A 23,288-nucleotide genomic window follows, 5' to 3' on the forward strand; every position below is an offset into this window, starting at 1 on the left:
ATTTATTTATTTGAGAGAGAGAATGAGAGAGAGCACGAGAGGGAAGAGGGCAGAGGGAGAAGCAGACCCCCCGCCGAGCAGGGAGCCCGATGTGGGACTCGATCCCGGGACTCCGGGATCACGACCCGAGCCGAAGGCAGTCGCCTAACCAACTGAGCCACCCAGGCGCCCCAGCACTGTTTTTAAAAGTGAAAACTCCCATCATCTATGCTACCCTAAGCATGAGTCAACTTTTGCCATTCTGGGGCTAGGCAGAAATTACCGGGGTTTTCTTCTCTGGGAGGGCAGGAAGTCCTTATTTCCCACTGGGTTTCCTGCTGGAGTTGGAGGCTGAGAAAAATTCTGGCTGAAGCTTCAAGAAAGGTATAAAAACTTAAGACAGGCAAGGTCCTTTGTGAGTGGCCTCTGCTTATCTCTACAGCCCCCTCCTCCTCCACCCCCTGCTCTGGGAGTCGCTTCTGGAAAATACTATCATTCCTCTCACCTTTGCCCCCACTGTGCCCTCAACCTGGAAAGCTCATCCCTATCCCCACCTCCCACCCCCGCCACTCACTTTAATATCTTCAGGCATCAGCTTAGGTGTCCATGTTCCATGAAGAACTTCCTTGACCCCCAAATCTGAGTGAGGGTCCCAGACACCCTAACCTCCCCTATCAGTGTATGCGTCACATTGGGCTGTGATCATGGCTTACTTCTGTGCTTCCCCACCTGCCTCCAAAAGCGCCATGTGGGGGCGCCTGGGTGGCTCAGTCATTAAGCGTCTACCTTCGGCTCAGGTCATGATCCCAGGGTCCTGGGATCGCCTGAATCCGGCTCCCTGCTCAGCGGGGAGCCTGCTTCTGCCTCTGCCCTTCCTCCCTGCTCATGCTCTCTCTCTCAAATAAATAAAAATCTTTAAAAAAAAAAAAAAAGCGCCATGTGGGTGGGGATCCTATATCCCCAGCCTGGCACCGAGTAGGCACTCTCAGGAGTACATGAAGGAACTAATGACTGGGGGGGTCCCTCCAGGCAGCTCTAGGTACTTGCCTCTCCCAGAGCCCCCTGGAGGATAATGGCCACAAATAGTTCCTTCCACACGAAGTTCAGCAAAGCCCTTTCCTCAACCTGCTGCACAGACTGGACCAGGGATTGGGCCCGCAGCCCAGGCTGGTGGGAGGGAGGCTGGCCTCTGCTCTGATGGCTCGCCCAGAGAGTCCCCCAATCCGGGGACCCAATCCCGGGACTCGATACAGGATGGTGGCTAGCGGGCAAATCACATAGCTTTGGGGGAAGAGGGTCCTAAAGGCTGCTGAGTCTCACGAGGCTTCCCAGGAAAGTGGCTCTCCAACCCAGTCCCGGAGCTGCTGGAAGCAGAGTCCCTCCCGCCTTCCCACACCTCAGGACTGAGGGCATCTCCACCCGTCTCTTCAGAGCAAACTAAAGAGGCTGCGTCACAGGAGAGGGCAGCCATCCATGCTGCCTCTCTCCTCCTCTGGTGGCTCGCTGCCCCCCGCCAGGCCACTCCGCTGGGGGGCCCTCTCCCCCTCGAGCGGGGGCGGGTGTGGCTCCCTGGCCCCGGCCTGACCCAGCTGGTCGCGGGCAGGAGGCGACCCGCATCCGCTGCACCAAACCCAGACAGGCACATTGGTTGATGAGTTTAGAGCCCTGCTGTCTGTCCTGTGTCCCTGGCCTCCCCTGCCTAGGGCATGGGGGACCAGGAAAATGTGACAGACAGAGGGGAAGCATTTGGCACACTGGCTCACGCTGGTGGGGTGGAAGGAGCGGCACCAGGGAGACTGGGAAAACACAGAAACATGCTGCTGATTATGCAGGAAATGTGCTGGGAGCAGGGGTCCCAAGGGGGTGGGGGTGGGGCTGCTTCCAGGGTCTAGAGGGACCGACCCACGCTTGTCTGCAGACAGCCTCCTTCCCAGGCCCACACTTGGCAGGTTGGAGTTGTGCGAGGTCAGTCGGTTCCCCCCACAGCCCTCCTGCCCTTTGGACACTTTCTCCTCACTTCCCTTCCCCCTCTTCAGGGAACCAGTGCCCTCGGACTTCTGGAAACCACATGTTCCCGGCTCCGAAGGATCACTCAGATTTAAAATATTCCCATCCCACATCAAACCATGTGTCATGGTGCTGTCGCTGCCCCAAAGCCTCCGACCCAGCACAGTGGCTGACACACACACCCACACTGAGGAACTGAGGACCAGGAAGGGGGCATAGATTTAAAAGAGTAGCCCCAGGAACAGAAGGCTTCACCAAACAAACCAATCCCTTAGACTGGGATGGACCAGTCTAGTCAGGGCCACAGAATGAGCGCTCCACTCAGGGGACCACCTTCTCTGCCAAAACAGGATGCGCTTGCTTGGGTGGGAAGGTGGGGAGGGTGGCCTAATGGTCAGTGTGGCGCAGGCCATCCTCCCCGCCCCCCCCTTGCGGAAGATGAGCTGCCTTGTCACAGCAGAGGAGGACAGCCCTGAGCTGGGGGCCCAGGCCCCTCTCAGTTCTAGCCTGGGACAGGCCTTGTGGCAACTCACCCACAGGACCTCAGTTTCCCTACTGGTAAAATGGGAATAATCCTACCTACAAAGCAGGGCTGTTGTTAGCCTCACTGAGATAAGACCTGAATGATGCAGGCAAGTTAGATGTAGGACACTGGAGGGGTTGTGAACAGAACATCAAAAGATGGCTAAAGAAAATGTGGTATGGGGCGCCTGGGTGGCTCAGTTGATTAAGCACCTGACTCTTGGTTTCGGCTCAGGTCATGATCTCAGGGTTGTGAGATGGAGCCCCGAGTTGGGCTTCATGCTGGGCGTGGAGTCTGCTTAAGATTCTCTCTGTCTCCCTCTGCCCCTCTCCACCTTCTCTGTCTCAATCTCTCAAAAAATAATAATAATAACATGGTATATGTATACAATCAAATGCTAGCCATTAAAAAATTTGCCATTCATGACAATATGGATGGACCTAGAGGGTATTATGCTCAGTGAAGTAAGTCGGAGAGAGAAAGACAGATACCATATGATCTCACTTATATGTGGAATCCAAAAAACAAAACAAACGAAAGAACCAGAAACAGACTCCTAAATACAGAGAACAAACTGGTGGTTGCCCAAGAGGATGGGGGTAGGGAATAGGTGAAGGAGGTGAAGGGGATTAAGAAGTACAAACTTCCAGGGGCGCCTGGCTGGCTCAGTTGGTAGAGCATGCGACTCTTGATCTCAGAGTCCTGAGTTCAAGCCCCACGTTGGGCATGCAGCCTGCTTTAAAAAAAGACAAACTTCCAGTTATAAATAAGTCATGAGATGAAAAGTACAACATAGGGAATGTAGTCAACAGTAATGTAATATTGCATGGTGACCGTGAGTAGTCACGATGTTGGACGCCCGAAGCTAATATAACCTTGCACGTCAACTATACTTTAATAACAAGCAGACACGCAAACACGATGGTCTGGCTGGGCGGCCTTGGGCAAGCTCCTGCCCCCTTCCATGTCCTGAGGCGGGGGACCAGCCAATCTTGAATGCCTTTTGCAGCTCGAGTCTCTCTCAGCGCCGTTTTTGAAGAACGACACTGCTGTCTTCACCCTTCCTAAGGGATTCTTTCTGGGGGAGGTGCTGCCAATTGCTTCTACATTGTTCCTCATGACAACTCAGAGCCCCTGCCAAGGGCCTTTGTCTGGACACTGTGGTGAGCCCTGGGCAGAGGGAATGAGGCAGATCCTGCCCTTCTGCTGCCCCCCAGGCCTGAGCGTGCTCTGTTGCCTCCCCTCCTGCCACACCCTGTCCCTAGGTGGGTTTTCCTGCCCTGGTCTCTGAGATCCCTGACAGCCAGCTCTTCGTACCCAGCACACACACACACACAGGCTGTCTGTCCCCTGCCCTGCTGGCCACTCGGGCCGAGCCTGGTCTTGAGTCTTGAACCAAACTCCTAGGGTCTGGAGCTCCCCCATGGGTGCTGGGAGAGGTCCATGGAATTCTTTTCTAGGAAAGCTGCCTCCTCACTTCCTGCCGGGGTCAGACAGGGCCCTAGCTTTCTGGGATTTGCTGTCAGGGAAAGGTCTTGCTGTGCTTTGGGGTTGGGCATGATTCACAACCATCTGGTTCGGGAAGACCACACTCTCCAGAAGGGAAGACAACTCGCAGCTAATGACCTGAATGTGTGATGTTCTTCTCTCTTCACCTCCCCCTTCAGCACTGGAGTTTGATTTCCTCTCCCTCCTAGCACCTCCACAGCCTGCTGCTGTCCAGTGGGCCCTGGGACTAAGAGGGGCCCCTGGAGGTCACCATTCCCACCCCCAGCCTACAGGCCTGGCTGCACTGGACCCATCCAATCAGCCCCCCTGTCACTCGGCTCCTCTGTATCTTCTAACACACCCCATCTCCCATGCATCTCTCAGGACCTTGGCCACTTAGTCCTCTGACTTCTCTCTCGCTCTGGCTCCCTCTCGTCCTGTGTCTTCCTTTGCAGGTCCCCATCTCCGTGTCTTCGCATCGTCCCCTCCTCCTCTCTCCCCTCTGTCTCTGACCTGGTTGGTGCTTCTCCCTGGCAGTTCTCCGACTCTCCTTCCCCTCCAGTCCTGCCCTCTGCACTCATCACTACGGGCTTTGTAACCTACTTTGCAGAAATCTCATGAAGGGAAAAAAAAAGGAAAGAAAGAAAAGGCAGAGTTTGGTTTTCATCAGGGTAATGAAACCCTGGTGGCCTCGGAATGTGGCTGCAGGCCTGCCCACCTCCCTGCTGTGGCCCCCCTGCGTCCAGGACATCTGTGCCCTCCCTGCACGTCAGCAGGAGGAAGCGGCTCCCGAGCTCCCACCTGACTCCTCCATCAGGCCAGACAGAAACAAGGCAGCTGGGATGCGTGCCCCAGAGACACGGCCAAGCATGGGGGCAGAGCAGGACCCCACAGGGCCCAGGGCAGGTTTCCGACAGCGGTTAGGTATTTATTATGGATCCAGTGTTTGTGTTCCTTCACATAGGTTTGTATTCCTTCTTACACTGAAGCCCTAACCCCCCATGCAACAGGATTTGGAGGTGGGGCCTTTGGGAAGTTATTGGGTTCAGGTGAGGTCATGAAAGTGGGCCCCCCATAATAGGATTAGTGTTCTTGTCAGAAGAGGGAGAGACGAGAGCTCTCTCTCTCTTTGCCATGTGAGGACACAGCAAGAAGGTGGCCACCTGCAAGCCAGGAGAAGGCTCTCACCAAGAACGAATCAGCCAGCATCTAGATCTTAGACTTCCCCACCTCCAGAGCTCTGAGGGATCAGTGTCTGTTGTTCAAGCCGCCCAGTCTAGGGGATTCTGTGATGGCAGCCCTAGCTGACGAAGCCACTCTTCCATCCCGGTGGCCCCTCTGTGGAGAGGCAGCGGCCTGGTCAGACCTCCAGGCCCAAGCTGGACCAAGGCCGGCCCCACGCAGCACTCTCCACCCTCATCTTCAGCTTTGGTCACCTCTGGCTTCTGCCACAGGGGCTCCCACAGGGATGGGAAGGAGGCTACCTGCCCCCACGGCTGGCCCGCCTGAGTGCTGGCCCCCAACCCAGGAGCCTGCGTGGGCCCAGGGGACCCAGACTGGACCCCTGGCTAGCACAGGACACTGATCCACTGGGCTCCTTGAGCGGGGAGAGTAGGGCAACAGGCGTGAGGACAGTCCAGGCCGACTCTCCCTGCATTCTCCCGCTCGCTGTCTTACATTCCAGGAGCCCCTATGTGCCCCTCTCTGCCCCACTAAAGGCTCCTGTCCACCCGGCTGCCTGCATGCCCTCCACTCCCCACTCACGTCTCATGCCTGCACAGGGGCACTGCGAGTGGGGAGCTGCCCGGGGAGGGGGCTGTGGGTGCAAATTCCTCCTGCATTCCAAGGCTGAACCTATATCATCATGACAATGGCTGTTGGTTTGGGTTTTAAGATTTATTTATTTATTTGTCAGAGAGAGAGAGAGAGCACAAGCAGGAGGAGCGGCAGGCAGAGGGAGAAGGAGGCTCTCTGCTGTGCAAGGAGCCTGCTGCGGGGCTCGATCCCAGGACCCTGGGATCATGACCTGAGCCAAAGACAGATGCTTAACGACTGAGCCACCCAGGTGCCCCAATGACTATTGATTTTGAACATCTAAAGGGTATAGGAGCTTACAGTTTACAAAGGGCTTCCTCCTACCGCATTTCATTGAATCCTCACAACAGGATGGTCTCTGTGTCTGTTTTACAGAGGACACCAAGGCTCTGGGGCTTGTTACACTCAGCACAGCACTGGCCCCCTACTCCAGGGCTGTGGACCAGCTAGCTGTCTCCTGACACACGGCCCCTGCTTGGCCAAGGATACCCTACTAACCCACAGGGACACCTTGTGCCTTCTTGCCTTTGAGCTCTTGTGTGGCCATTCTCCTGCTAGAAATGCCCTTACCCCTCTTTTCTGCTCCTTTAAATCCTGCCGGTCGTTCGCAGCCCGGCTCGTGCCCTTCTGCTACTGGAAAGCCTTCCAGCACTAGGAGGGAACAAGCCTACTTACCGTGTTGCATGCAGAAGCAACACCACGGAGCTTCACAGCTGTGGCAGAGCCTGCTATTTGTCCCTCAACATTCATTCTCCCCTTCTTCCTCAGGAATGGAACCCCTGGATTTTAGTGGGGTACTTGGCTGCCCAGGCTCTATGTGGTTAGATGTAGCCAAGTTGTAGCCGACCGAGTATAAGCAGAGTGGCATTTATTACTCTGGGAAAGTATTCATATTCATTTTTCTGACCTCCTTTCCTACTTCCTGCCAGCTGGAATGTGAACACGATGTCTGGAGCTCGAGCAGCCATCTTAGACCTTAAAGGTGGATACCACGTGTCAGGATGGCACCACATCATGACCAAAGTAACTTGAGAAACTGATGGTCCTGTTGCTGCGCCACCATCCCTGGGCCCTTAACTTCCACACTTGGCTTATCTGAGGCAGTAATCAGTTTCCATCCTGTTTAGGCCACTATTGTTTGGGATGTTGTACCACTTTCGCCAAACACAGTCCTGCCTGGTACCAAAACCCCCGTCAAGTAAGTGCTTATGGAGCACTTACTTTGTGTCAAGCACAGGACAAGTCAGGATTTTTTAAGCTGGTTTTCACTTAGTTTTCACAGCAACCTTAAAGCTGGGTGCTAATACTAATTAATTAATTTTAGCTACAGCTCCCAAATGAGTTTTGTTCATTCCACAACATTTGTTGGGTCCTGCTACACGCTAGACACTGGGCAAGGCCTTGAGGATTCAGCAGTGAGCAAGATAAACTTGTCTTCCAAACACTGACAGTCTAGTGGGGGAAACAAGCAAATGGAAATAACCGTACAATGTGATGGTAATAATACTGTATCATCATTTTAAGATGCCATCAATTGTAAGATACACTGTTTTTTATGTACCATCAAGAAAAATAATACTGCCATGAAACTGAGACATGATGTCTTAATAACAGTCCCATGTGACACATGAACCAGTCACACCAACCTCTCATTACTTTGAAATTGTTTATTATCTACCCTAAGGGATTTCACAATTTCTCCGGGCTCCAGGTGCCTTGCTTCCTATGTGACAGTCCATCTTCTAGACAGATCTCAGTAATAAAATATAGCCCAGCTTTAACCATTGGTAGCTTCCTTTCCTCTCCCATAAAGCACGTGGTTGTTGTTTTGGAGGGAGCACAGACTGTGGTTATTCCTCTGATGAATATTTGCTTCATTAATGTCAAATTTATGCCCTGCTGCTCTGTTTCGTATCTTTCTTCCTACTCAACAACTTTTTCATCTCTCTGTTGAATCCTAGCATCCTTGAAGGCACTTTGGATGGCAGTTAAACTCCACAAATAAAATACCCAAGAACGCACAAAACTCCTACCAAAGAGCTACAGCCGAGTTTATGCTCATGTACCTGGTGACTCCGATGTGGGACTGTCACCTGAGAAGCAGTGATCCTAAGATCCTTGGCTGTAAGCACAGCTGGGTCTCAGGGCTGTGAAGACGTGAAGGAAAAAAGAAAAAAAAAAACAATGTATGTCTTCCAGAGCCTGGAGGAGAGAGGAATGGGGGAATGACTGCTCAGTGTGCATGCGGCTTCCTTCCGGGGTGATGAAAATGTTCCAGCACTAGACAATGCGGATGGCTGCACACAGTGTGGATGTATTAAACGCTGCTGGATCGTACACTTGAAAATGATTAAAATGGTAAATTTTATTTTATGTGTATTTTACCACAATTTCTTTAAAGTATGTTTTAGGGGGGCCTGGGTGGCTCAGTCGTTAAGCGTCTGCCTTCGGCTCAGGTCATGATCCCGGGGTCCTGGGATCGAGCCCCGCATCGGGCTCCCTGCTCAGCGAGGAGTCTGCTTCTCCCTTTGTCTGCCGCTCCCCCTGCTTGTGCTCGCTCTCTGACAAATAAATGAAATCTTAAAAAAATAATAAAGTAAAAATTAAAATAAAAGTATGCCTTAGGCTGCTACCATTTTCATCAAATCTTACTCAAAACTAACTTTCAAGCCCTGTTCTAAGTACATGACATGCCGAATCCATTGCGATCCCAACAACAGCCTCTACCACAGCTCATCACAATCGCTACCATCTATTGACCATGGGCCCATCAATGGCTCAGTAAGGACTTTACAGGCCCCAGTCCGCTCACCCCTCCTTACAGCCCCATCGTTCAGACTGTTCTGCCTTAACGCTCGTTCTGAAGATACACACGTGTTCCCATAGGACGGCCATGAGGCTTCACTTTTGCTCATGTGTGATTTCGCCCTGGCCAGCGGTCTGTTTCTGCACATAGAGGTTACTGGACACAAGGACACCCACTCGTCCATGTCGGCTCTGTGGCTGCTTTTGCACCAGGATGGCAGAGTTGGATTGCTGCAGCAGGGGCCGTGTGGCTCGGCAAAGCTGAAAGCATTATGTGGCCTTTGAAGAAAAAGTTTGCTGAGCCCCGTGTTGTGTGAACCCAGAAAACTGTACCCTGCTGAGCTGTGTAGACAGAACACGTGCACTCTCCCGGAAGAGGGATGGTCCGTAAGCAGTGACGATGCAGTGCTAGAGAGGGGACTGCTGTGCACAGAGTCCCCAGGAGGGCTGATGGGATCAAGAAAGGCTTCCCCAGGTGCAGAACCACCCTCGCTGCCGGGCTCCACAGTTAGGCGAGAGGACAGAGGCCCAGAGGCAGGGCAAGCCCCCAGAGTCCATTCCTTGCCCCCTGTGCCCACCTTGGGGCTGCATTTCCCTGTGGCTCTGTCCCTGATTCAGGGGCACCAGCCATCACTTCTGGGTCCTGGGCTCAGGACTCAACCCACAACAGACCCTTTCTACTCTGTTCCGTGGGACACATCCATGCGTCCTTTCTCCCAGAAGATTCAGGAACATCAGACTGATCTCAGCAGGGCAAACTCTCCTTTGGTTCATCCACTGGGCAGCAGGCCAACCATCTCTAGCCCTTTGGGTTTCTCAAGTGGGAGTCAAGCACCAGTCCATCACCCCATAGTGCATAGTGCCGGGATCCCATCCTCATCTCCCTGAGAAGCTCCGATGAAGCCCCCACTTGAGCTTGATGTGAGAGGCAGGTACCTTCCACACCTCTTCCTCACAGAGGAGGAATCAGGCCTTCAATAAATAAACCCTTTCCCCAGATTCTCCAACAAACTGACCCTCCACCCCAAAAAAGGGCTGTAAGATTTGTAAAACAAGCTTAAAATTGTTTCCTTATAAAATTGGCCATTTGTTTCCAGTGACTCTGGGAACTGATACCTATCATCTTAAGCTCTCAGCAGAAACTTCCACCCTGTTTCACCACCTCCTCAGACCTGAGGAGCTGGAGACCAAACAGCTCTTCCCAGACAGCCTCCCCGACTGCCCGGTCAGAGAGAGGTCTCCAAGAGAAAGAGGCCTCCTGGCTTGGCCCCTAACAAGGTCCTGCCTGCTCTGGGGACACGTCTACTGTTAGCAGATAGTTGTGTGGTGCAGAAGGAAGCCCGACAGGCCTGGTGTATTGCCACTTCCTTGATCTGTGTGACCTTACACAAACTTTTGAGCTGAGCTTTATTTTCATCATAAAATGGAGATACAAAGTAATAATAATACAGTCCCAATTGCCCAGAGTCATTGTCAGAATTAAATGTGTGGAGTATAACCCAAGTGGATCCAATGACTTCATTCAGCTCCTGGACAACAAGTCTTAACTGAAGGCTCCTGGGCAGCCCCAGGCCTCTGGGAATGGAAAGGATGGGAGTCTTGCCCTCAGAGGGTTTACCATCTGGTTGGGCAGAGAATATGCACATGGCTGAAAACAGAAACGACAACCCACATCGGGTAAAGCCACAGGGAAGATTCACATGTTGGTCATGGGCTCCTAGTCAAGTCAGAAGCACAGTATAACTCAGTAGAAGAAGAATCCTGATTTGGGACCGCCTCTTTAGAGGAGGTGGGCCTGGGGCAGGGCCCCAACAGTAAGATTGAACTGGGGGCCTGGGTGGGATGGGGGAAGAGGAGTGAAATTTCTCCTGGTGGTGTTCCTAAGAAGGCCCGAAAAAGTGTGCATGGTGAGGGCGCCTGGGTGGCTCAGTCGGTTAAACGTCTGCCTTCGGCTCAGGTTATGATCCCAAGTGTCCTGCAATCGAGCCCCGCATTGGGCTCCCTGCTCCGCGGGAAGCCTGCTTCTCCCTCTCCCACGCCCCCTGCTTGTGTTCCCTCTCTCGCTGTCTCTCTCTGTCAAATAAATAAAATCTTAAAAAAAAAAAAATGCGTGGTGAACAGAATTACACATTTGCCCCACGTGTTTATGTATTTAGAGTCACAAACCAGATGGCAAAGTAATGCAGGGACTGGTGGTCCTCTGAGCAACCTTGATGGCTCATTAGAATTACCTGAGCAGCTTTAAGAACGACTGAGGCCTGGGTCCTCCCCCAAGAGACTCCCGCATGCTTGCTTTGGGGTTTGATCTGGGCATTGGGATTTTGAAAGCACCCAGGGGATTCTAATGTGCAGCCAGGGTTCAGGACCATTGCTAGCCTCTCAAACTTCAATGGGAGCAGTCTGGCTTCTGTTTAAAAAAAAAAAAAAAAAAAAGGTGCTAAAAGAGAAAACAACTTTATTTTTAAATGCCAAAATGCCAGGGTGGGGTGGTGCTGTGAAATGCCCGTACTACGTTTGCCTGCCTCCAGCCACTGCCCCCACATTCTTCCAGCTGCTTCAATAAATTCAAGCTCCGGCTCAAAAGGCTTCCTTCCCTTTCTGGAAAATTCTATTCCCAGGAAACTCCCCCCTAACTGTGGATGCATCTTGTTCTTAGTGCTTTGCTATGCTTGTCAAAGCGCTCTGATCCTCCAGCATCATGCAGTTTTGTTCAAATGCCATCAAATTGCAAAGAATTTTCCAGAAGGGCCAGAGGAGCCCTTCCCAAGGAGGCCACTGCAGCAGCAGAGGCCAAGGGGAAAGCGCACTGGACTTGGGAGCCAAGATCCCCCCCGGCCCAAGTTCTGACATGACCACTAACTGGCTGCCCCTCTGAGCCTGAGTTTCCACATCTGTGAAATGGGGGAGGCCTGGGTGACCCCATGTTCCTCCTCACCCTGGCTCTCTGACGCTTCACAAGCCGCTCCAAGCTGAACACAGCGGGGTCTGAGTGCGGCTCACCTCCAGGCTCTGCCTCCTGGGGCTTCCGCCAAGCCCTGGGCCTCTTGCCCAGCGAGCAGCGGGCACAAGGGGCCTTCACAGAGTCTCTGCGTGGTTCTCCTGGGGAGCAGGGGCGGGGAGGCAGGGAGCCTCGCAGACCTAACACAAGGCCTCGTCTGTGTCCAGGCTGAGGGAGGAGTGGACTGAGCCGCCCATGGGGACGCTACCTTGCCTCTGGATTTTTCCGTGGCCTTTTTTAGAGCCTTTCATTTGATCATTCAATAACCCCTCAGCAGTGGAGACCGATGAGGACAATTAGCTCCATTTCCCATTGAGGATGCTGAGGAGCTCAGGCTCGATGAGGCAAAGTGGGGCTGGAGGATGCCATGTGTCAGAGCAATCAAGAGCATCTGCTGCTCGGACATTTAAACTGCCTTTTAAAAAAAAAAAATATGGAATACTTCACGAATTGGCATGTCCTCTTTGCACAGGGGCCATGCTAACTTTCTCTGTATGGCTCCAATTATAGTCTGTGTGCTGCCAAAGCGAGCACGCCATTTAAACTTTCTAACCCTCAATTTTCGCACCTAAAAAAGTAAATACTCTTAACTGCTCTAGTAGGCCTGCCCACACTCTATGGGGTGGGAGGCTCATGGACACCTTTGGTCATGAGGTGGGTCCCAGGAGTCAAGTCAGTGCAAAGGCAGGGCCCTGAGAGATCCATGAGAGCCCAAGTGGTGTTCTACAACTTTCTGTATTTCGTCTCCTATCATCCTCACAACAGCCCTGTCTGTCAGGTACTCTTGGCCCCATTTCGCAGAGGGAGAATCAGAGGCCGAGAGTCCACACACAGGGGCCAAACTCAGTTCCAAGTTACGTTCTTCCACTACGCTGTGCTGCCCCTTGGATGTGGGTGTAGCTCAAGAGGCAAGTTCTCATTCTGTTATCCCCTCTGTCCAGACAGATAGATGGACAGACAGCCTGCAGGACGTGGTCAGGCTCAGCCCTAGGTACCATCACAGGCAAAGAAACCAGGGAAGGAAACTGCTGAATTTGAGAAATTTATACTTTGAAATCATCCCCTTCCTCAGACCAGAGGGAGTCTTCACAGAGAAATTTTATAGGGATTAAAGAGTTCCATACTTTTTAATAACCTAGGAAAACTAGAAGAGACTTAAACATTCATCAGATCTCTAGAGGAAGAATGTCTTTTATTAAACTTGGAAATCACTGATAAAAATCACAAAGGAGCGATTAGCGGGTCTGACTACAGAAACGTATAAATTTTCTGCATTAAAAAAATGACTGAAAAGGGACAAGTGGGGAGAAATATTGGCAGCAAATAAGGGAGATAAAACTATCTGGTTTTATGTATTTATGTATTTATACTCTGCCTCCTTCCTAAACAGGTGTGAGGAGGGTATATTACATAAAGAGCTCATAAAAACTGAAAGTTTAAAAACCAACAAAGAGCCTTATAGATAGATGGGCAGGGGCATGAAGAAGGCACTTACATAAAACAAATTATAACCAGTAAACAGATTTACAGAAAAATGTCCAGCCTAGCTAATCACCAGAGAAAGGCAACATCAAATAGAAAAAACAAAACATTTCTGTTGACACCCAGCTGGCACATGAGTGTGATCACAATTACACCCCATCATTCTTGAGGACAATCCTATGTTGATAGGTACCGAGAACTACAAAAATATTTCTCCTCTTCAACAGAGTAATCTTACCACTGGGGATTTTTGCCGAAGATTCTAAAATGGGGAAAGCGTGACGTGCACAAAGATGCCCACTGCAACATTAGGAAACAAGCTTAAAATTGAAAATGGCTGACTGAACTTTGCCCCACCCACTCAAGGAAATCCAACGCAGCTTTTATAAAAGAAGTTCACAGAGACTTATGGCGAATAAAATGCCTACAACAAAATGTTAAGTTTAAAAAGCTGGTAAAAATAAATATATAAATAAAATAAAGACCAGGATAAATATTTGGAGTATTCATAATATATAATTCGTACTATGAATATAGCTATGTGAAAAAATACACCCATGCAAATAGGAGAAAGGCACATCTGTCCCCAACACGGTCAGACCCTGGGGTGAGGGTACAGACAGAGACCACATACCAAATGCCTAAATGCTAAAGAAATAATTATCTATGAAATAGTTATGAAGTTAATTTAATAACTAATAATTTGCATTAATATAAATTGAATGTAAATATGAAATATTTATTAAATATTAAATTATTGACTAATTCAAGCTAACAAACTGTCACATAAAATGTCAAATATCCTCTTACCTTGTGAAGAGTTAAGAGGCCTATTGTCATCCCTAGAACAACCACTACGAAAATAACAAACACAGTTGAAAAACCAACAAAGAAATTAAAATGGTAGCTACTTAATACAAAAGGAGTCAGGAAAGGAGAAACAGGAACAAAACAGACATGAGACCTATCAAAAAGGTAAATGTAAATCCAATTATATCAGCAATTACTAGTACAGACTGAATGCTTGTGGCCCCCCGGAATCCACATGTTGAAACCCTACCTCCCAATGTGATGGTATTTGGAGGTGGCGCCTTCTGGAGGCAACTGGGTTTAGATGAGGTCATGAGGGTGGGGCCTCCATGATGGGATTAGTGTCTCCATAAATAGAGGGAAACCAAATCTCTCTCCCTGCCCGGTGAGAAGGGAGAGAAAAGGCAGCTATCTACCAGCCAGGAAGAGGAACTGAATGGGCCACCACCTGGATCTTGGACTTCCAGCCTCCAGAACTGTGAGCAATAACTGTTGTTTAAGCACCCGGACTATAGTGTTTCCTTATAGCAGCCCGAGCTACTGAGACAATGGCACTGAATCAGAGCGGCTCTGTTCATAATAGCACCAAACTAGAAATTACTCAAATGTCATCAACTAGTGAACAGATACACAATGGAATACTAACCAGCAATTAAAAAGAAACAAACTACTGACGCATGCTATAACACAGATAAACCTCAAATACATTACGCTAAGTGAAAGAAGTCAGGAGTGAAAGGCTCCGTGTTGTAGGATTCCATCTATACGACGCGTCCCAAACAGGCACATCCAGAGGGGCCGGCTGGGGCGGACAGTGTAACAGGAGTGGACTGCAAATGGCCACAGTAGTTCTTTGGAGGGGGTGATGGAAATGTTCTAACACTAGATTATGATGATGGTTATGGTGATGCACAACTCTGTACACGTATTAAAAAATCACTGAATGCAGCATTTCAAATGGGTGAAATTTATGGTACACAAATTATACCTCAATAAAGCAGTTTCTTTAATATGCTAAAATTTAAAATATTTGTGCTGCAAATGATACTATCAAGAAGGTGAAAAGATGACCCACTGAATGGAATAAAATATTTGCAAATCATCTATCTGATCGGGGACCTGGATCCAGAGTATATAAAGAACACTTATTTTTCAATAAAAAGATAACCCAATATAAAAATGAGCAAAAGAGCAAAACAGACATTTCTCCAAAGAAGATCTGCAAATGGCCAAGGAGCACATGACAAGATGTTCAATACAGCTATGAACAGGACAATGTTGCCGCCTTCCTGGAGCAGCTGGGAGGAGAGAGGACAAACAAATACATTTCAGAAAGCATGCATGTCTGTCTCCTCGAGGCCAGCAATATGCCTGGCTTCTTCTCCTTCTAAAACTTTCTCTGCCTCATACAGGGAGGCACCTATAGATTATGAATAGACTCTGTGTTTTAATGGATCACTCCTTGAAGAAATCCACCCAAATAACACTATGAGATTTGACTCCACAAGGAGCATTCCTGCAGTAGGAGGGGAGACACTTTTGGTCATACCCGCTCATGCGTGCATGCATTTATTCATTCATTCACTCAACAGGTTGTTTGAGCCTCCTGTATTAGTTAAACCATCTTTGTCTGCCAGTAATAGGAACCTAATTTAAACTGGCTCAAGCATAAAAAGGAATTTGTTGGCTAAAGTAACTAAAAATGGACAAGGGTGGCTTAATCCAGGTGTGCAAACAGCATCATCAGGAATTTCCGTCTCGGACCAGTCTTGCTCTGGTTAGCTCCATTCTTGAGGGAGTGCTCCCTTCGTGAAGGCAAATGGCTGCTGATGGCCCCAGAATCTCATCTTCTAGTTCAACACCCCATGGACAGTGGGCTTTTCCTCCCCAGCCCTGACTCCCCCTTCCAAGGCTCCCTCTGCCCTTTTCCCCCAGAAGTCCTGCCTGGGTTCCTACTGGGTTGATGAGTCCTGACTTAGCCCTGACTCATGACTGGGTTGGGGGTCAGCCCTGTCCAAAGCTCAAGGACCGAGAGCAGGGGAAAGGGTGGCTCCTAGAAGAAAACTGAGGTGCTGGTGCAGAGGCAGGAGAAGATGCCTCATAAACCAACCAAAATAACCCGTGTCCCTACACCCTTTGGTACCAGGCCTATCAATCACTGTCTTATCTTACATATATAATGCATATAGAATATGACTGAGAAAATACTGTGGAAATTCAGAAGGGGGGATTATCTTTCTGTAGAGGGAATCAAGGACCAACTAATGGAGGAAGTAACATATGAGCTTGACTGATGGATGAGTGAAATTTTGTATATGTATCCATGAGAAGGGGGCACTCCAGGCTGACCCAAGGTGTGAAGGCAGCAGACTATAAATGGGGAAATTTAGTGGTTCCGTGTGGCCAGAACAGAGGCCCAGGAAGAGGAGCTGTGGCCCATGTGGGAGGAGGAGGGTGGGCATCGGACCTCAGATGCCAGGATAAAGAGCTCGAACCGACGTCGAGAAAGCAGGAAAGCACTGAAGGTTGTGATCAGGGCAGTGCTATCATCTGGGACATTAATCTGGTTGGATTTAATTTCATTTAAAAAGGTGGGGTGGGGGGGAGAATGGAGAGCAACCAATTAAGAGACTCCAGAAGTGGTGTATGCAAAAAGCATCAATAATCTGAATGTCCCAATGGCACCTCCAACCCAGCATGTCCAAGACAGAAGCCAGCCGGCTTCACCTTCCCCACACCACTTCTCTGCCTGTGTCCCTTGTCCTAGTGGATAGCATCTGCACCCCCACAAGGCAGCCTGGAATCTTCCCTTTTCCATATCCCCCACAACAGACTTATCTACAAATCCAGTCGGTTCTTCCTCCTAAATATTTCTGAATGTACTTGTCTTGTTCCTCTGCACCACCTTTCTCCTCCATCTGTTGCTTGGACGGCTTCTACAGCTTCCTAACTGGCCTCCCTGCCTCCAACTGGTCCCCTTTCAATGTTTCGGTGCTCTACACAGTAGCCAGAGTCCTCTACTTAAGTGACAGCCAGCTGGGGATTCCCCACCGACCAACCCCTTTCAGGACATGGTCTCAGCCTCACATCTTCCTGCCCCCCCCACCCACATCTTCCCTCCCCTCCCCCCACTATTCCAAGCTGCTCTCTGTGCACCAAATGTAGCAGGACCTCTTTCCCCTCTGGACCTTTGCACATGCTGCTTCCTCTGCTCTCCCCCTTTTTTCTCTGTTCCTGCTCTAGGAGCTGGAGGGAACGTGCTGAGGAGGCAGAGGAACAAGAGAAAGGGGTTGGGAGAGAGCTGGGAGCCTGGTGGACACACTCCTGTCTGCCCAGCGCTTGCCTTCACAGCAGCCCCCCTTTTGTGGGGGTCAGCCCTGTCACACTCAGCTGTGTGAGGCAACATCTTACGAGGTCCTGCCTCCCTCCCACAGTTGTCCACCCTCCTGGCCCCAGCTCTGCATTCCAGCTTGCAGGAAGGGGGGATGGAGGAAGTGTAGGGCAAGCAAATTCCTTTTAAAGAAGTAACACAGAAGTTGCACGCATCCCTTTCATTCCATTCCATCAGTAAAAATGTCATCGTACTTCGCTGCAAAATAGAGTCTCTACTTGGTTGGACTTGTGCCGTTACTAAAAAGTTCCATTCCTAAAAAGAAAAAGGGGGAGGATGGCTCCTGGGGGAATCACGGTTTCTGCCACACACCCCTGAGAGCCACCAGAGTCTCCTTCCAGGGCCTGACTCTAAATCTGGGGGGGTTGGAGGCCCGCCTACGTGGGGACTGTATCAGGTACAGTAGCAAACCACCCCCAAAACCTACCGGCTCACAATAGAAGCACGGTCTCGGCTCATGGTTTGTAGGTCAGCAGTTTGGCTGGGCTCAGTTGCCAGTTCTTCCACTGGTCTTGCCTGGGGTCATGCATGCCGCCGTAGTCACCTGATGGTTTGATTAGGGCTGGGTGGTCCAGCACGTTCTCGCTCACGTGTCCAGCAGTCGGCAAGCTTAAGGCTGACAGACCTCTGCTCTCCATGTGGCCTCTTCAGCAGCCAGCTCAGGCCCACCCACATCATGGACTCTGCCTTCCCACCGTGGCCAAAGAGAGGGCAATCCTCAGGCACAAGTGAGTTTCAAGCCTCTGCTGACATTTGCTAAAGTCCCATTGGCCAAAATAAGTCACATTGCCAAGCTTGGATTCACGGGAGGAGAGACAACTTCACCTCTTGATGGGAAGAGCAATAAAGCGACATTGCTAAGGCACATGCGAGGGATTAGTCATAACATCTGCACAAAGAGTCTTCAGAGGTGACCTCAGGCTCCACCCAGAGAACAAGGAATGTCTTTCTTTGCTCATGCAGGCTCTCGGGGCCCCCAAAAAAGGTTCTCCAGAGCCTCGGGGAACGGGTTCTTCTTTTTTCTCAGAGTACATATGACCTCGCCCTGTGTCTGAAGAGCTGCCAGGAGCCAAGGCAGTCTCCGGAAGTAGGAGTTCCTTCCCTGTCTCTGGTGAGCTGCGAGGTCTCCCTCGTGGCACCTCTTTCCCCTCTGTGACTGCTCCATTTTCCTCTCTGTGGGTTGCTTTACTCCTGTCGGCCTCCAGGAGCAGCTCCCTCGCAATCTCTGCTCACCCTGGGCATCGCCCCCAGCACCCTTTCCCCTTCTGGCCCTGCTGTTAGCTGGGTCCCGCTCCCCGTTTCCCAGTTCCAGAAAGTAGCCCTACCACTGGCCAGCTTGTATCTTCAGTCCACCCCATGGTGGGTGGCAGGCCAGCCTGTGGAGTGGAGCTGGGCCTGTGTCTGGAGCTCAGATGCCCACAGCTCATCCAGTAACCTAGAGAGGTGGGGGAGGGGGGCAGGGAGGGAGCACTCTAGTGGGTGGCATATGCCCCCCCTCCCTGGCAAAGATACGTCCATATCCTGATCTTGGAACCTGTGAATGGGAACTTCTATGGAGGAAGGGACTGCAGATGTGACTGAGGATCTTAAAATGAAATCATCCTGAATTATTCAGGTGGGCCCTAAATCCAATAACAAGCATCCTTATGAGAAACATATGGAGGAGAAGACAGACACAGAGGAAAGCCATGTGAAGATGGAGGCAGAGATTGGAATTATGCAGCCACAAGCCAAGGAACACTGGGAGCCACCAGCAGCTAGAGGGCATGAGGAACGATTCTCCCCCCGGAGCCTCTGGAGGGCGTGTGGCCCCGAAAACACCTTGATTTCACCTGAGTGTGGCCCTGACAATACCTTAAATTCTAGCCTCCCAAACCGTGAGAGAATAAAGTTCTGTTATTTTAGGTCACCAAATTGTGGTCAATTGTTACAGCAGCTCTAGGGAATGAAAAGAGGCTCATTGCTCAAAACCCAGCCACGTGGGAGCAGAACCTGGAGTAAGACCATTTCCCTGAGAAGACCGTGCAATCGTACAGGGCGGACCTCCTTCCCCTACCAGTGCGTAGACCCTCTGCTCTTTCCCTCCAAGGCCTGAGAGGTGCAAGGCAGGCAGGCCTGCACCCCAGCGTACTACTCCTACATTAACACCCACACGCTTCCGATTGGCCTCGGGAGTAAAAGGAGGGAGCAAGGTGGAACAGTAGTTCACCAGAGGGTCATAGGATCCTGGGAAGTGTCGTGCTTGGTCATCCGTGTCTGAGGGAACAGAGACCTGAGTGGCCTTTCACAGGCTGGGGGAAGGATCCAGGGACGGAGAGGAGGCCTGAAGAGTCCCATCCTTCATACCAAGCACACCAGACTTCAGCTCACACAGATCAGAGAGTCATGGGAGGTTAGGACCAGAAGGGACCTTGGTGTTTAGTCCCTCACTGCGACAAAGAGGCAGAAGGCAGAGGGAGGAATGACTTACCAGCGCCCCCTACAGGGGTCTCTGCTCACCGAATCCAACCCTGTCCTCTTCCTATGTGTCCGGTACTCCACGCGGTGCCCTAGGCAGAGACAAATATTTTGCCTTTATTCACGTCTCAACACGTGGTAAAACGTCTCTTCTACTTCTCAGTTCCCGTGCCCCCTCCCTTCTTCCCAGGACATGGTGGCTTCTGAACCCTTGTTCCCACCAAGCGCAGCCGAGGAAATGGGGCGGCCGCTCTGCTGAGCAGACAGGAAGGATAACCCGAGGAGCACTGGTCGTCCAGCCTGGCCGGACCACGGCAGCCCGCCTACCTCTGTACGGCCTTGGCCTCTGGGGGTGCACGGGGGGCCCCTGGCAGCCTGGCTCCAAGTTCATTCGGGCAGGAAAACCAGAAGCCACAGGCAGTAAAGAGCCATCCATCTGAATATGGTCATTCTGTTTTCTAAGAGCAAGGAAGAAAAAGTTTGAATTACCTGATTTTTATTAAGGATGGGAACAGATGTTAAGTATAACTAATCTTTTAAGATGAATTTCAGTTGATATTTTCGATAAATAATGCTGCCTTTTATCGATTTTTCTCTGTCCTGCCTAAAGTTTTGTATATATTATCCTACTTAATCAATTTTTTAATGATTTTATTTATTTATTTGAGAAAGAGAGAGCACACAAGCAGGGGGGAGCGGCAGAGGGAGACGCAGCTTCCCGCTGAGAAAGGAGCCTGACACGGGGCTTGATCCCAGGATCCTGGGATCACGACTCCAGCAGAAGGCAGACGCATAATGGAGTGAGCCACCCAGGCGCCTCTATCCTACTTAACCTAACCACGGCATTGTTGTTAAGATTATCATTAACCCTGCCTGCCATCGCATTTTGTAGACTAGAAGCCTGAGGCTCAGAGGTCAAAGCTGCCTGACCCCTAGACCATTCTCTTTCCACCACATCATTCGGCTCCTCTGACTAGAAAGGAGGAAGGAAGAACAAAAAGGAATGAGAAAAGCTGTGGAGGAGGACATGAGAGACCAAGGAAGAAGTGGGGGGAGACACGCACAGGTGGAAAGCAGGGAGAGGGAGAAAAACCCGCAAGGGTTCTGCGAAGTTGCAGAAACTCTCCTCTCCGTCACCTCTACGCAGACTGTGTGCTGGAGAAGGTGGCCCCTGCCCGCGGCCACACCCGTTAGCCAGCGAACCCCTGTTCACAGCTCTTTAACAGCTCCTCATCCTCCGGCCTTCTGAGATTCCAAAGTGAATGGGAAAAGCCACAACAATCCACCGGGTAAAGAACTCTTTGGGCTGCCGCCTCCATGCTCAGAATAATGTCACACTGGAAAAGAGAGGGAATCAAGCGGAGGGGCAGCTCCCGCCCCTGGGCTAATGCACATGGGATCGCGTTCGCCCTAGTGCCACAGGGCAGCTGGGAAGGCTGTCATGGACACTCTTCTTTCTGCCCCTCCTTCCAGACTCTTCCTAAGCACCCCCAATCCCACCCTGGTATCCTACACCTCCCCCTACCCCTGTGATAACGACAGTCTCGATACGCCCTGGCGCTGTGTCTTGCGAGAAAGCATCTAGATGGATGAAGCAGGGCAGGCTCAGGTCCCACTCTGTGTATGTGGAAGGCCAGGCCAGGGCTGGGGAGACCACAGGGGGTCGGTCCACATGAGAGCCGGTCCACGTCTGATGCTCTCTGGGACTTCCAGAGCATACAGAGGGCCCTCCCACAGCCTGTAAGCCAATCCCTTCATTTAATCAAGGAAACTGAGGGTCAGAGAGGTGAGGGCAGGAGCCCAAGGTCCCGCTGTCTGCACAGTTGCCCAGAGCCGGGAGCCCGGAGCCCGGAGCCCAGCGCTCAGCCCAGGCCCTCCCCACTGGCAGCCAGACTCTCCCCCGGCCCCCCGCGCCCAGCGAGCCAACGGGCGCCTCACATGTGATTATAATTACTGTGGGCTTGGCCTGAGCCCAGCCATACCGCGAGCACATCCAGGCGTGGTCGCTGGCCAAGTTTCCATCTGGGTAGAAAAATGAACAAGTTCAAGGGATGCATGTTAATCCCAAACACCCAAGCAGGAAGGACTGGGGAGAGGGGGAGAGGGCTGGTCAGGATCTCTCAGGGCACTGTCAGCCCACCAAGAGCTCCCAAGACGAGCCCAGGAGGCAGAATGCTCCCAGCCAGCAGAGACTCGGCTGTGTGCCCATGAGGGGGCCAGGACTGCCCGCCTGTTGAGCACTGTGGTTCAAGAGCCATCTCAAGATCGCTTGCGGTTATAAAGCCTGCTGGCTCCCGGGCCCAAGATGGAACTGAGCTGGCAAGATGTGGCCGGTGGGCCCCACAGCAGCCACCCCTCCTCACTCGGCTCCTTCCTTGTACTAGGCATTTCCCACAGTCTTTGCGTCCCCATCCTCTCCTTCAGCAGCACCATCCCCTACCACAGATGGGGAAACTGAGGCACAGAGATGCAGGGACTGGCCTGAGGCCAGGTAGCCATTGAGGAGCCAGGATGGATAGAAGATAGGCCTGTGGCAGCCAGTCTGGCTGGCAGCCTCCCTCCTGAGGCTCTTGAGCTTCGAGGACAGCCTGGGCTGTATCTAGGACTCCCCTGCTTTCAGCTGGAGCCCACTGCCATGCCTAGTGCCTGAAGACTTACTTCATGAGCTATTTAGCTTCAACTGCCCCGCATCGGCTGCATGGCCCTGGTGAGGTCCCAAATTCTGCCTGCTGGCCATCTTGTGCCTCTCTAATGTTGACATCCCGTGTCCTCGAGGCTTCCAGACTGTTTCCCCAGTTCTTCCACCCTTGAGAGAAAGGGTCCTTCTTTTCTCTCAGACTTGAAGCAGTCCTGAGTACGGCTCCCCTCACAGCTTGCCTCAACTCCCAGGAACTACCATCTGCAAGCTGTGCTTGGTTCAGGCCTCCGGGAATGCAAGACTTTCGAATTTTGACCTATGTTATATGTGCAACTCTCCCTTTAGGGGCTTATAACAGGTTAAATAGGTATTAAGAGAGCCACCACTCTCTGCCTCAGAAGCAAAGGAGTTATTTAGCTGGAATTTTACTAATACCATGTGATGTGGCTAAAAACCCTATGAAGGACAACAGCCATCAATTAAATATCAACTGTCAGGTGGGAAAGAGCTATGGCTCCCAAAGGGAACAATGAACTTTCTGATTGCTGATGCCCCTGAGGGGATACAATTCCTCAGAAAAATGAGGTCTACCTCAGATAAATGTGCTTATTTACACCAGCTTCTAGACTGGGCGAGGATAGTCCAGGGCCTGCAGCCAGGCATCTGAGCAAAGAGGCAAGCTCCAGAGTGCAGTTTCTTGCCGACTTGGGGATTTATGGGCTTCCTGGACAGGCCAAGCAGCCTCAGTTTCAAGGCCAGCAGCTGGGCCAGGAGGTTGGCCAAGGTTTTTTCAGAGGCTTTGCAAACAGTTGGGCCCTTGGGGAAAATGGCTTTGAAACACGGGGCTGTTATCTGGTCTTCCATCTCCTCTAGAGTCAAAGCCACAGCAGGGGCA

General features: G+C 51.3%; 2 long non-coding RNA genes and 1 other non-coding gene across 7 annotated transcripts in view; 1 reads left to right on the forward strand and 2 right to left on the reverse strand.

Annotated features, from left to right (window-relative positions):
* LOC115937135 (uncharacterized) overlaps nt 1-8,185 on the forward strand; it is a 55,675-nt gene extending 47,490 nt beyond the window's left edge. For 2 of the 3 annotated variants that reach the window (XR_014149268.1, XR_014149270.1), the window contains exon 3: nt 7,774-8,185. This is a non-coding gene — a long non-coding RNA (uncharacterized LOC115937135). Of the gene's footprint in view, nt 1-6,741; nt 6,836-7,773 lie in introns of all 3 variants that reach the window. The other variant, XR_014149269.1, reaches the window with a different exon arrangement.
* The window catches only part of LOC145723890 (uncharacterized), a 1,084,435-nt gene that overhangs the window by 985,438 nt on the left and 75,709 nt on the right, over nt 1-23,288 (reverse strand). The window lies entirely within an intron of this gene.
* Nucleotides 12,043-12,149, reverse strand: LOC115937138 (U6 spliceosomal RNA). Its single transcript, XR_004072461.1, has one exon. It is a non-coding gene; the product is annotated as a U6 spliceosomal RNA (small nuclear RNA).

Source organism: Leptonychotes weddellii, chromosome 10, assembly GCF_054177405.1.
Source record: "Leptonychotes weddellii isolate Sample4059 chromosome 10, ASM5417740v2, whole genome shotgun sequence".
In the NCBI taxonomy this organism is placed as follows: domain Eukaryota; kingdom Metazoa; phylum Chordata; class Mammalia; order Carnivora; family Phocidae; genus Leptonychotes; species Leptonychotes weddellii.